General features: G+C 37.4%; 1 long non-coding RNA gene across 1 annotated transcript in view; it reads right to left on the bottom strand.

Moving 5' to 3' along the window:
- LOC134475370 (uncharacterized) overlaps positions 1-14,943 on the bottom strand; it is a 287,729-nt gene that overhangs the window by 232,630 nt on the left and 40,156 nt on the right. The gene's annotated exons all lie outside the window — the stretch shown is intronic.

The following is a 14,943-nucleotide window of genomic DNA, read 5'->3' as shown; positions in this document are numbered from 1 at the left end:
GCAATGGAATCCTAGCTGGACTTACTGGACCAGGTGGTGCTAATTACAGAATAACTCTAAGCTACTCTTTATTACTTAGGGATTCATGTAGGCTTAGCCATTACATCTCTATCTTTCATCCAAGCCTTCTTCAGATGTGCCACCAGTCATAGATCTGATGTTTTTTATTTTTCTACTGTCCTCCTTGAGAGCCCAGTCCCTCTGTGACTGTATATTAATTTTTATCAAATTTAACTGCCTACAAAACTAAGATTTAATCAGATATACTAATCATCAGAGTAAAGCTTAGATCTGGAAAGTTACAAACCCCCACACAAACTCAATATAAGTAGATCTTAATTATACAAGTTACTGACAAGAGGAATAAAATATGAACAAAAATTACAACTGGTATGATGTTTGTATTACAGATAACTTGCTTCCAGAGAGACATCATGAATAAATGTTTTCCAATAATTTCTTTTCTGTTTGCTACATAATAGAAAACTGATAAAAATAATCACCTTCACTTTCCTATTTCATCAGCAGCTCCTCATTTTGGCATACTTGATATAGCTTTCTAAACAAAAGGGATTCATCCTTCTAGGACTGGTCAATAGCAGACTCAGCCACTTCCTATAATTATTAAGGCATGAACATCAAGAAATAGTTCCTGTTCTCTGAAATTCTATCTCAAAATGGCAAGACAGTAGTGACAGTCATGCAACTACAGTGATTTTAAAATGAAAGAATCGAATTTTATGTCAGTCACTCTTAAATGCACTAAAGCTTCACAAAGGTAAGGTGCATGTGTATTTTGCTTACTGCTGCATTGCAAATGACTTGTATAGTGTCTGAAGTATAGGAAGCTCTCAATATATAAGGCAAGATTGCATGGTGTTTAAGAGGATGCCCTTCACCATTACACAGGTGTAGACTTGAATCTTGGCAACACTTGACCTTGCAAGTCACAGAAACTCACTGAATCTCAGTCTTTTTATCTATAAAATGAGGATAATAACACAGACAGCTCCCAGTTCATGATGGTTTATCTTAAAGTTATGTTGTTATAGTGATTCAAAATCAATACACATTGAGTAGAAATCGTACTTGAAAATTTGAATTTTGATCTTTTCCGAGGCTAGCAATATACAGAGCAGTATTTTCTCACAATGCTAGGCATTGGCAGCAAGCTGCAGCTCTATTATCCGTACTCCGTTATGGTCACAAGAGTAAATAGCCAATACTGTGCAACGTACCGTGCTACTAAGCTACATATTCAGTAGGTTAGGTATATTCTATGGATAACCTACACTGCAAAATGGAACTTTAAAAGTTGGGGGGTTGCTGTTTTTGCTTTGTTTTGGTTTTTGTTTGCTTGTTTTGGATTCTTTTTTTAAAGATAAACAAGTTCTCCAAACTTCCTCCTGTTGAACATATAGAAAACACTCCTTCCTGTCCTTGGCCAAAAAGAAGTGACAGAATATGGATGCCTGGAGCCTGGTTTCTTTTCCAGAAGAAAGAGAAGAAGGAGGTGAAGAGGACTGGAAATGGTAAAGCAAAAGTGGAGATTTGCATTGTCTCCCATGCTCCCTCCTCTTCTGTTTCTTAGTGTAAAGGACTCTTGCCAACTTGCAAATGTTGTGAGATGATGATTTGAGGCAAAAGGTCCCTCCTTTTCCTTGAAGTTAGCTTTGAATAAATCATTTTTCTTTTTGTATCCAAATATGTGGCTACCTTTGACTTGGCCAACAGCAAGCAAAGCAATCTGAAAATATAATCCTAAAGGGTCAGTAACAAATACATTTCAATTTATGATATTTTCAACATGCAAGTTTTATCAGGACATAATCTTGTAAATTGAGAAGCATTTTTAGTACTGAAATGATATTTACAAAATAACAATATAGACTCTGGTATAAAGTGTTAAATAAATGTTTGTTGTGAAAAACAGGATACCAGATATTTTCAGACAGCTAAGGAACCAAGAGTGCACTCTGGAAAGGTGGAAGAAGATTTTTTTTATTTGGCTAGTCTGGCACAAAGAAGCTCAAGAATCTAAACTTCTGAGCCCAGAAGATAGTGTTGTGGGGGTCTTTATTAAATTTGTGGCAGGAAAACAAGCTCAAAAAAGGCAACCAATCAAACAAATAGATTTAAAACTAGAGCCATCAGGCCCACCTCACTCAGATAGGAAATCTAACCTAAGATGAGGGGGTTAGGGGCAGGCACCACAAATTAGGGAGTAGTAGAGGAAAAGGAGGAAACTGAGCAGCCGTAGGGGAATGGTAAAACCCATGTACTAGCACATCAAAGTGTGGCCTGGGCTACAGGAAGCAGCCAGGAATGTGGTCCCCAAGAGCAGAACTATTATGACCCGCAGAGACAGAAGACCATCCTTTAAAATGCACCATTTTTTTCTTAACTTCAATTCATCCTCTTCCTCATTAATACTGTTTATTCTCCAATCGGTGAGCTTCATTTTATTTTCTTATTTCCAAGTCCAAATTAACTTTGATTTCATTGTAGTCTGACTAAGGAAACCTATGTATACTGACATAGAGATAGTGTCCTTCAGCCCCACAAACTTTTTCACGGGGAACTGAACCTATGGTTTTCTGAATTTTGCTTATGCTTACTGATAAATCTAGCCATAGTGACCAATCATTCAGATCTTACCAAACACTGAGGGAATTTCCAGAACACAGGACTTTTGATGCCAAAACCAGAATGGGCAAAGAAAGATGAGTCTTTTACCCTACTCTTAATTTTCTTCTCCTTGACATAGTAATATTGAGATGCTTTTTTGGAGTGGGGTGTGGGGAAGAGTAAAACAAGAAGAAACACTAGACTGAATGCCTCTGATGGAGATGAAAGTAGATTGCCAAACAAGAGTGCCTGTTTTTCCTCCTCTCCTAAATAGAGAACTATAATACTTCATACAATAGTTAATCAACTGGCACCAGGATTTAATAGATTTGATATTTACATTCAGCCCCTTCAAAAATGCTAATTGAAAAGATTGGAAGCTAAAGGAAGTTTGAAAACATCTTTCACTATATGGATAAATACTGAGAAGGTGGCATTTCCCCCCTTTCATTATTCCTTATTATAAGCTCTTGATCCACAGATCAAAGAGCAGCCAAGCTTTTCACAGCTGGCTATTCTAATTTCTGAAGTTTTATTCCTATGAAAATACAGATATAAGCCATATGTCTGGCTTCTAAGAGGCATAGAAATCCCTTTGTTGACAAGGCTTCCTCCATGCAGATGGAAAACTGCTTTTCTGCTGCATATAGTTCCTTATGACTTGCTTTGGGGTGAGGGTGGCCTCAGAGGAAAGAAGCTGCTCCTCATTGAAAAAGCAATTACTTCTTTTCCTTTGCCCCAGCAGCTTTACAATCCTTCAGGAAACCTTCCAAAATTAATTGGAGTATGGGCTCTGATCAAGGGACTATGAAAATGTGCCACACCCAGAGTACCAAGATATCTCAGAAACTAGTTTTCTAAAAACAATAATACATTGCACTAACAAGTGCTAGTATTTATTCAAAGTTTACTATAGGCCAAGAACTTTTCAAATGATATCCTGATAATCTTCTCAATGAGCCTATCAGGTAAGTAATATTATTATTACCCCTGTTTTACAATAGTAAAAACCGAGGTTCTAAGTTAATCTGCCTGAAATCGCATATCTAGTCACTGGCTGAACTTCAATCTGAAGTTTAAATGGTATAACTACCACCCTACACTCAAATGGCAACTCCACTTATTTGCCACATATTTTCTCTGTTGGGAGCTTGAGATCGTTCCGACGTGTGGAACTGAGAGCATAGAGTGCCCCAGGGAAACAGGTGTTCCAGCCAGTGGAACACGGGGTATGAGAGGGGAGTTAGTTGGCAGGCAGAGGGATTTCCTCTGACATCCACCTGCGGAGTGTAACCACAAGTGTGCTATAGTGCTTGTGCCGTTCTTTGCTCCACCAAGCGAAAGAGCTCCATCTGATCCCAGCTTTCTGTATTTTCACTCTTGTTTTGATTTTTTTCATGGTTCTCCTGCAGAGCATTTCTCAAGAACTGTGCTGGATGTGGCATCGCAACACTTTATTTTGCTCCACTCATTTTCATTGAAGAAAATGGAATTAGATGGAGATAGGATTGCATGACAATGGCAGGTAAAGAATATAACATAATCATAAAATGATTCGTAAATGTGCTTTCTCACGCAGTGCCTACAAAAAGTCAAGAATGATATCTTTCCAACTTGTAGCCCATAAGCAGTCACTTCTTTAGAAAAGACGCCGAGCTAACAAGGTCATATTTACAATGCAAACACATAATCTTTCTAAAGAATCAAAGATATTGCATGATCGAAATGAACATTAAGCTCCCCTATTCCAAATTCTCAAGCTTGGATTTCTTTAAGATACAATTTGTCATTCTGTCTCAGTTTGAATGCTCCTAAGATACATTCTCATTACTAACCTGAGATAGGAAGCTAGGGCATTGCTTAAACTGTCTAGAAAGGGAGACATGACCAGATCCTAGAACAGCTCTTAGAACCCAGCTTGCGGACTTCTAAGAGCTTGAACACGTCTTTGTTCAAGGTAGGATGACCTTTGTGTAACTCTGAGTGGGAAAAATAAAAACACACAGATGCCATTTAGAGCTCACTACTGTGCCTTGTCATGGCAGCCCACCCTATATTCTAGGGTCTATTTTTATTTTATTTTTATTTTTCCTCTCTTTTCACTCAGCCCAAACTTGCTCGGCAGAGCCTATTTTATTTTTCCTACACTTCTTTTTACTTTTCTTACCTTTATAAATGTAAAACTTTTCTACCATTTTTGCTTGTTGCATTCATTTTTTTTTGTTCAAGACCTAGAAATCATCTCTAAGCAGAGATTCCAGCACCCCAAAATCCAGTAACATAATACAATTTTTCAGAATGTGTATAAAGTATTTTATCTTTACATGGAGTAAAAATCTGTAGGTACTGGAGATTTAGCTCAGTGGCATAAGCACCTGTCCAGCAAGTGTGAGGTCATGAGTTCAATCCCCAGTACCAAAAAAAAAAAGAAAAAGATCTGTGATACAGTTTTACCCAATAGACTTGATTCAACTGCTGCAAGACCCACAGTTGCACTAAACTTTTTCCACCATGCCATTCCCCCCATTATTTAACTTATATAACATTTATTATATATTTTTAAGTACTTTGTACAGTCACGTAATCCTCATAACAACTTTATGAGATATATATTATTATTATATCCAGTTGTACAAATGAAGGAACTGAAACAAAATAAAATTAAGAGTTTTGTCCAAGGCCACACAGATACTAAATCTGAAGCTCACTTCAGAGTCTCTACCCTTATTATTATGTGATGTTAATCCTCCAGTCTTTCCTTTTCAAATATTACCAGTGCTACATCCTCTAACCTTTATATGGAATGTTACTGAATTTTACTTGTTACGTTATTTTTCTTTCCTTGAAAACATTTGTTTGACTGCAATCCTTTTTGCTCAAAAGGAATTGCTAAATTCTAGATATATCATAATAGAGTCAAGGTAGAAAGGGTTAATCAACTTATATGCTGAAATCTTCTGTTAACTTCTTTCAAACTACTAGCTAACTATCCTGTACCCTTAAGACTGGTTTCCTGTAAATGCCAATTAGCTTGGTCTCCTTGCGCTCAGGCTTCCAGATGGGAGTATTGAAATCACTGGAGACCAAAAGAGCAAAAAGGATAAGAATAGTATTTCATCCCCTTGATATTCACTCCAGTGGGGTCTCGGGTTGGCTGTGGTACCATTTCTCTACCAAGGCCAAAGTTCCTTTCAGAAGATCCTCTCTCTAAGCTACTCTCTTGGGGTTCCAGAAACTACTCTCTCCCACTTCTCCTTTACACCTGAAGTAATGGTTCCATGCTAGTGACAATGCGTCACCATCTTTTATTAGTACCCCAAATCCCTCCAAATACTTCTATAAATTGTCCTTTAAATAATCTGCAAAATTTATGTTAAGAGTGTGTTGTCTCCTGCTAGGTATCTGGCTGCTTTAGCCTCCTTCCTGATAAATTCTATGCTTTATTAAACTCAACCTGAGAATGAATTCGCTTTGTAGGAATCCTAAACAAGTGATTAATTCAAACACTACATGAGAGGATGAAGTACATACTAGTAGATTTTTCTTCAACATCTGAAATAAATAATGCTATGCTTTAGAATTTATCTTTTTGTATTAAACATTTAACAGAAAATTCATTAATTCCCTAAATTCAATGTGCATTGACCCTAATGTAAACAAGCAAAAATCTGTCATACAAAATATGCCTGAACCCTGGTATTACACGATTTGCAACGTACATGGATCAAATGAAGTCCTTTGAGACTTAAAATTCCTACACTATAAAAATTGTACACAATTTCTCTAAGAGAATGTGCTATACCTCAAAACTGACATTAAAAATGGTTTTACTATACACCAAACACAAAAATAAATCAATATCTAAAAAGACAAATGGGGAATTTACTCTGAAAACTGTTTCTGGACAGTTTGCATTTGCAGTTATAGGTTCAAGAAACACTGGAATCTAATGATCTGTTACCAAAGTGAAGTGTGGAGCTGATATTGATTTAGCTTTAGTTACTTAGAAACAATATTGATCTTTCAGAGTTATATTTCAACATTTTGTATTCAGAGCGTAGAGTAGTTCTATCCAACTGATTAAAGATACTGTATATTATTTTGTTTTTAATGAGATATCTTTGTCTCCTGGCTGAGATAATAGTACTCTAATGAAATATTAAAAGTAGATTTTATAGCTGAAAATTTAACATAGGTTCCCATTCCATCCTGTAAAAAGAAAAACAATGGCAGATTTATTTTTAGAAAATGAGTGAGTTGTGAAACATGGGTTGCATGGCATGGCGCCCATAGAGAAATAGATATCTCTCTGTTATCCAGACAGTCTCACTAATTTCTACGTATATTTTAAAAATCACAGATCTGGTCAGAGATTCAAACTACACTTCTCTAAATCTTCTTAGGTGTATGTTATGGGGCAGTGAAAGCATCCTTGGAATTTTCAAGTTTTTAAAATTCTCAAATAGGGCCTAGGCCCCTCTTGTTTCCAGTAAAAGAATTGTGATTATTTTCAAACAGTTCTAACTAAGAAAAAGAACCTGGTTATTTCTCTATCAATTGAGACATGATGAATGATCATATTGCCCCAAATATTTGGAGAAATCATAAAGGCAGATAAAACAGAATAATGGGCACCAAAAATGAAAAAAGGAGTGATATGTGAGGGAAATATCTAAGCTTTAAATCCTAGCTCATCATTTAGTACTGGTGTGACCTTGCATAGGTTTACTTAAGCTCCCAGAATTTCATCTATAAAAATACAGATAAAAATTCCATTTCACATCAGTGCTGTGAGGACTCACTGAGATAATACGTGTGGAAGAGCCTAACAAAATAATTATCACGCAGAATTTTTTTCAATAAATGACAGTTTCATTTCATAAGGTATTTATTTTAAACAATGTAATCTAGTTAGAGCAATAAACAAATATCCTTGAAATAAATGAAGAGCATTATGAGGCAATAGAGCATTAAGTGTTACATGAAATATCAGGTCTCATAATCTGTATCTTGATGAGAAATAACCACCTTGGGAATTAGTCAGAGGAATGCTTAATTCCAAAGGTAACAATTCTCCATACCCTACATACCTATGTTCAGGGACAGACAATTGGTGCTTTCATCAAACTGAATAAAACATAAAATTACTAAATACACCACACTATAAATCTAACAGGGTCAAAGATTCCTACAGTACCTGTTTCTCTTGAATTGCCTGTTTAAATTTTCTTCTCCAGTGCATACAGATGATAAGAAATTTGCTGTTTTGTCTGTACTCAGCCCAGCAGGCTAAGCCTGCTAATGAGAAATTTTCAGGGACTCTTAAATGTGTTTAGGTGTTTGTTAGCATCCTTTCAATTTATACAGTGACTTACAGTTTTGAAAATGCTTTGACATGCATCTAAATTTTCTACTGAGCATTTCAAGCAAGATCTACATAGTTGTAATAAGATTATTTAAATGTGCTGAGATAATATTCACAAACTGTCACTCTCCCAACACACGCAATATGGTAAATAAGTCCTTTTCATATTATAGATTTGACACCAATACACACCACACATCTTTGGCCACTAGTGATAAGTGACATACTTACTAAGCAAGCCAGCCTGGTTCCAGGCAAACTTATAAATGTCTATGTAGCTGAAGACAAGGAATCATTTAAACTTGCAGTAAGTCACAGTAGCATATCCTGCTCCCACAGACATTTGCAATGTCTAAAACTGCTACCAACAGTATGATTCAAGCCAGTAAGAATAGTGGTAATGAACCTCCTGTCTGAAGCAAACTAGCAAGTAAAGAATTTGATTCCCAGGACACTGAAGAAGAAAGTCAGCGCGGTTGGGGGTGATAAGCTGCCTACCTCTGTGTCTTGCTACCTACTAAAGCACAAGGACACTTTCGTAGTCCCAAATTCACAGAACTATGGGACAGAATGTTGATTTTTATACAATGTGGCACATTTTTTTAAAAAAATCATTTAAGCTTAGGGAACAGGGAAAAATACACCCCATCTACCTCAATTTTCCTCCTCCTCCTGTAGTCTTTCCTGCTGAGAGAAAACATTCAATTTGATCTTTACTATAACCTTCATATATTTTAAAATATCAACACTACTTTATGCATACAGCTGGCAAATTCCCAAAGTGAGTTGTGTTTCCTTTTGAAACACACTCAGGTCTCTTAAAATATGTTATTGTACCTTTTTCTTGTGATGATGTGAGATGACACAATATGACACTTTGAGAACATATTCACACAATTGTGTTATGGTGTATTGTTATACTTGTCCTACTTTATTATGAATTATTGTGGTAGATATGTTACTGTAATTTATAAATTGAATGCTGGTGTGTAGATGAGCATAGGAAAAAATCATACCATACTTAGGTTTTAATGCTAATGTGCAGTTTTTAGGTGTCACTGTGGGTCTTAGAATGTAATCCCTGTGCATAAGGAGGGATACTGTGAAGAAATGGTAAAGATCTTTAGTAAATCATGCTAAAGAATATGAACTCCTTATGTGTAGGGAATATGAACTCCTATGTATACAATTGGAAAGCATTTGAGGATGATATGCATAAAAGATGAAAAGGAAACCAAAAGTTATTAAAAAGACAAAACATACAATAATTCTCAACTCTGGCCACACACAAAGGGCTATATAAAAACACAATGATTGGATTGCACCTCATACCAAATAAACCAAAAACTTGGTAACCAGGACTTGCACCAGTGTGAACTAAAAGCTTTCCAAGTGATTCAAGTATGCAACTCAAGCTGAGAACCACTTAACTAGAGCAGAGATTCTCAGTGTGGCGTCGAGGACATGGACATCTCCTGAGAACTTGTTAAAAATCCAGTCTCTCTCCCTCTCATTATTATAATATTTATTGCACATTTTGAGTCTTATTACTCTTTCAGTTTTTTCTTTTTATTATTGTCTTTTACACTAGGAAGACAATATGATATTTATAAATGTGAATATAATTTATTTCACTTATGAGTATGGTCTCAAGTTGCCTCCATTTACCCACAAAAGCCTCAAGATTATCCTTTTATATGGTTGAGTAATATTCTGTTGTATAAAAATACCGTATCTCAGGTAGGGGAAAGGAGAAAAGGAAGAAAGGAAAAGATTACACATATGTAAGTAAACATGTATGAATGTATATATGTACATGTATACAAGCTAGATAACTATACTACTAATCTCTGTTGGTGTACCACAGGGAACAGTTTGTGGCTGTCATTGTTCAATTTTTTTATGCCTACATCTTATAACCTGAACGACTACTTCTAAGATAACAATATGAGATATATTTACTAATGTTAGTTTCCTACTATTTTATGGAAATTCTTATTATTTCTATCTTTTTTCTGTTTTGATTTTTAAAATTAAAAACATTCAGACTCTCAGGCCCTACCCCAGACATACTGAATGAGAAACTCTAGTAGTAGGACTCACAAGTCTGTGCTTTAATAAGTCTGCAGCTTGGCAAAGTGTGACAACTACTGATATATTAAACTTACAGGGACTATGGATCAATTAGAAGTAATATGAAATGTCAATGAGATGGCCAAGATGATGATGCCCAGATTTTATAGTTTATAGTTGAAATGGCAAAAGAAGGGATTATAATCCAGCATATGAAACAGAGGAAGATATTTTCCACAAAAGATCTGAATCAAGACACTCTTGGGAAGAAAAGGGAATTTGTCCAGAATCAATTTACTGAAGTCTTAGTGAGCATGGGACTAAAAGCCATGATTGCACTAGGACCTTTCTCGTTCTTTTACATTAGAAGCCTGCTATGCCCACTTTGCATATAAACAAAACTAGGAATGGACACAAGCAAATAATATAGCATAGGCAAGGTAAAATAGACTGTACCAGTGAAGGTTTAAACTTGGGAGTCCTGAAAATACCCTGGGGCTTAACTTTTCCTCCCCATATTCTTTTAACTCTGTATGCTGAACAACCTGGACTCTTCTGTGGCCTGACTGGCTTCCTCTCTAATAAAATAGCCAGTAAGAGGAACAGGAAAAGGCAAGCCTTCCAAACATATTACCTTTGTTGTTATTGTTAAATGCCAGGACTGAATATCCATCTGATTTCTATAGTCATGAACGGTGATGGGATGTTTATAAAAATCTTTTCTGCCTTTAAAGAGCAGTTCAGAATTCTCTGAGGGTTAAATCTGAAATTACTTCACAAGAGATTTAACAGCAAGGCTTCAGACAAACTGGCTGTCTGAAGTGCACTTCAATGTGTGTATGCTATAATCACTCAAATTGACTGACAAAGACATTTGCAATCAGTTTATGAGGGAAAACTTCAATAGTCCTTTGGTCTGCAAGTTCCTGTTGTACTTATGATTTGCTTCAAGAATTAGAATATTAATAAAGTCATTTCCTCTTTTCAAACATAAAATTGACAGCTTTGATTTTTTTCCACAGGAGTGCTAGAGTCTCGTCTTGATAAGAAAATATAAGCTCCATGGAAATTAATTAATGTGATACCCACAATGCAACTTCAACACATCTTTGGTATTGCTGCGGGCTAAGTATCACACCAAATTTCACAGAATTGCTTCTTACCTACGGCTGCATATTGGAGTCACACGGAAAATTTTAAACATGACTGATAGTTTAGCCCCACTCCCAAAGATTCTAATAGAATTAGTCAGGGTGGGGTCTGGACTCTGGGAGCTTTAGAAGTGCCCCAAATTACTGTAACATTCAGCTATGGTTGAGAACAAATTTACAAGAGATTTTTTTTTAATTGAGAAACTTAGTATGGTTTATACATTAAACAGTCTCCAAAGTCTCAAGTATTTGGAAGATGATTGGATTATAGAGGCTTTATAGTTGACTTTGTGTTAGGAGGTGGGGTTTGGTGGGAAGAGGAGAGTCACTGTGGACATGACCCAGAAGGGTTTATCTTCCTTCTTAGCTCCTCTCTTGGCTGTTCCCTGGTTGCCATGACCTGAGCAGCTTTCCTCCACCCAGGAACTTCCACTATGTTGGCTATGGTGCAATGATTAAATCCTCTAAAATGTGAACCAAAATAAATGTCTCCTTCTTTCAGTTCTGGGCATCTGGTATTTTGTCCCGGCAATGAGAAAGTGACTCAGACTAACTATTAGATGAAAAGGCAGGCACATAGGTAACAAGAGCACACACTTCAAGTTAGTATCAAGAAATTTGTTTCATTGTGAAAAGATAGTAAGATGTGGAGTCCTAAAAAGCACCATTTAGGTTTTTAACTAGGGCAGATAAATGGTGGCAACAAGTTTCATAAGATTAGCCTAGTACTGTTATTCAAAATGAACTCAAAAGGTGTATAAATTGCAGCACGTATACAAGTGGAGAAATTGCTGAAGAAGAAAGAAACTGAATGAATAACCTATCGATTGTGCAGTGAAATTGAATCCCCTCAGCACAGTACTCAAGATTGTCCATAGTATGTTCTCAATCAATATACCCCATCTTATCTCTCATTTACTTCCTTGTATAGGCCACAGTCTCACCTAGTAATCTTCAAAGGAAAATGTTACATTTTTTTCCCAACCTTAAAGGGATTTTTATTATTTAAGATCCTGTCACACACTAAAATGACTTATTTTCACTTGACTTAGAAAAACACACTAGAAAAATAAACATTTGGTTGAAACAAATACTGAAATAGATGAATCCACCACCATGTCCCTATACTCAAAGCCCAACTGAATTTCAGTTTGAAGCAAGGAATGTGACCAGCGGCTGAAATGATGCCCCAGACTGGTCAGGAAAGTATCCTAGTTCCTACCCCCATCAGAATGGTGCCAGAGGCTTGTGGTCCCAGAGAAGTTTCAAGTATTTCACGAAGACAGGTCCCCACATTATATGCCAGGCAGCAGAAGCATGTCCACAAGCGCCCACAAAAGCAGCTGATGCACTGTCTGACTAAACGTGCTGCCCAGTAAGGTTCTAAAAACTAGCTGACAAACCAGTAAACTCATCACTGTCATCTTTGTGTAAGTCACACTGGCCTTTCTCATAAAGCAAGCTCCTGTGAAGGAGAATATCTGACGTTTGTTTCTTTCATTTTGAGCACACCATTTCCGAGTCAGGAGAGCAGAAAGGAGCTTAGATTTACAAAGCTAACAGTTGCAGGTACTGAGAGCTGTTACCAGGACTGGTGTTTTCCCTGAGCAGTTCACATGTTTGGAGTCTCCATGCTTCATGGCCATAGGAAAGCCACACTTACATTAGCTTAGTTGACATCTTACTCTCCAAACAAGGATTTCAAAAGAAAACCTGACAAATTTTAAATGAGGTAATAATGCCACAACAGGATAGCTTTTGCTACTCAAATGGAAAAGGTAAACCCAGGACTGATCTGAGGGTGCGATGACATTTGCAGGAACCACCCACTCAAGGATAACAGTGCACAGGAATCCAAGTGTTTCCTGTCAGCCTATCTCTTTGTGGAAGAGCTGTAGCTGGTAACCTGAAATGAATACAAGCTTGAGTCATGTGATTCCTTCAGAAAGCAGGATGAAGTGTGAGTGATGCCAAGACACTTAGGCCAAAACAACAAGAAAGTTAAGGCGCTAAGCCAGGGTTATATCTCTGGCTGCTGCATAGACTTCACTTGCTTCCCCATGTGCTCAAAATGAAAGAAACAAACGTCAGATATTCTCCTTCACAGGAGCTTGCTTTATGAAAAGGGCCAGCGTGACTTACACAGAGATGACAGTGATGAGTTTACTGGTTTGTCAGCTGGTTTTCAGAACCTTACTGGGCAGCATGTTTAGTCAGACAGTGCATCAGCTGCTTTTGTGGGTGCTTGTGGACATGCTTCTGCTGCCTGAAAGTAGACTAGATGGTCTCTAGGAAGAGGCACATTTTTCCAGAATTCTGAGTAGGGGGATAGGGAAAGGGAAGAAAAGAAATCCCTGTATACCTAAGCTTATGTATTGATTTGGAACCTTTGGTTCCCAACTTTCAGACCCAAATATCTTAAATTCACATACGGGAAAAAGAAACCTCCTGAGTACAATGTCCCTATGGCAGTAAAACCAATTAGATACCAGCAACAGAAGGTTCACAGTTCAGAGTGTAGTTCCCCCCTGACATATAGATTCAGAGGTATGAAGGGGCTCGTCGCTGTCCATCTATTTAGAAGTGCCCCAGATTACTGTAACATTTAGCTATGGGTGAGAACAAATTTACAAGAGATTTAAAAAAAAAATAGAGAAACAGTATGGTTTATCCTTAGGAGGATAAAGCAGGCACTCAATTCTGATTTGCTATTGCTTTTACTTTCTTCCCAGTATACTACCATGAATTCAGGAAGAGTTAATTTCCAGGTGTTTGTGAAACACAACTTTTCCCTGAAGGGAAACATTGCCCAGTTTTCAGTGTTTGCTTGTTGGATCCTGCAGGGGTCTCCCCACTACTAAGCATGACTCACTGTTGCCCTGCTGGTCAACACAAACACCCTGCCTTAGTTTGCACCAGGCAGGTCCTCGTTCACAGCTTGGGCCAAATCTCCTGAGGTGTAAGACTATTTGATCCCTCTTTGGAGCCAAAATAAAGCATAGAGACTCCAAGGCAGACCAACCCAGGGTGACTTCTCTCAGACACTGAAAGAAACTGCTTTTTCTGGGTCTAACCAGAAAGGCCACAGTGTCTCAGTTACTTTTCTGTCATTGCTGAGACAAAATACCTGACTCCCAAAATTAGGGAAAGGAAGGTTTATTTAGCTTACAGTTTTTTTGGAGGTATCAGTGTATACTCAGCTGGCTCCAAGGCAGAGTGGCATGGCTGAGGGGCAACTGTTCATACCAGTTGAGGCAGATATCAAAATCAATAAGAGCAAAAGACAAAAAGGAGGAGCAAACCATTTTCTCTCCTTTATACTGTACACAGGTTACTCACCTCATGGCTAGTGCAACACTCACAGTGTCAATCCCAGCACTAGACAATGAACAAATCACAAACTCTAGATTTAGCCAGCTTTGAAAGCGGACATCCAGAAACAAACTATAACAGCCAGAGAAACGGGCAACATCCTTTCTGTTTTTGTTTGTACTGAGGATGGTACCCAGGAAAACAATAACCAAGTTACATCTCCAGCCCATTTCACTTTTCATTTCAGGACAGGGCCTTGCTAAGTTGCCCAGGCTGGTCTCCAGCTTTTGATGCTCTTCAGCCTCCTGAGTTGCTGAATTAAAGGTGTATGCCACCATGCCCAGCTCTTTTCTAGTCTTTGATACACTTCATAAGAATCTGGCCATCCCTGTGTTAAGTCAAATAGACAAAGGC

This window comes from Cavia porcellus, unplaced genomic scaffold (assembly GCF_034190915.1).
Source record: "Cavia porcellus strain 051 isolate PalLab524CR breed Dunkin Hartley unplaced genomic scaffold, mCavPor4.1 scaffold_3, whole genome shotgun sequence".
NCBI lineage: Eukaryota > Metazoa > Chordata > Mammalia > Rodentia > Caviidae > Cavia > Cavia porcellus.
This window is presented reverse-complemented; position numbering and strand designations above follow the sequence as displayed.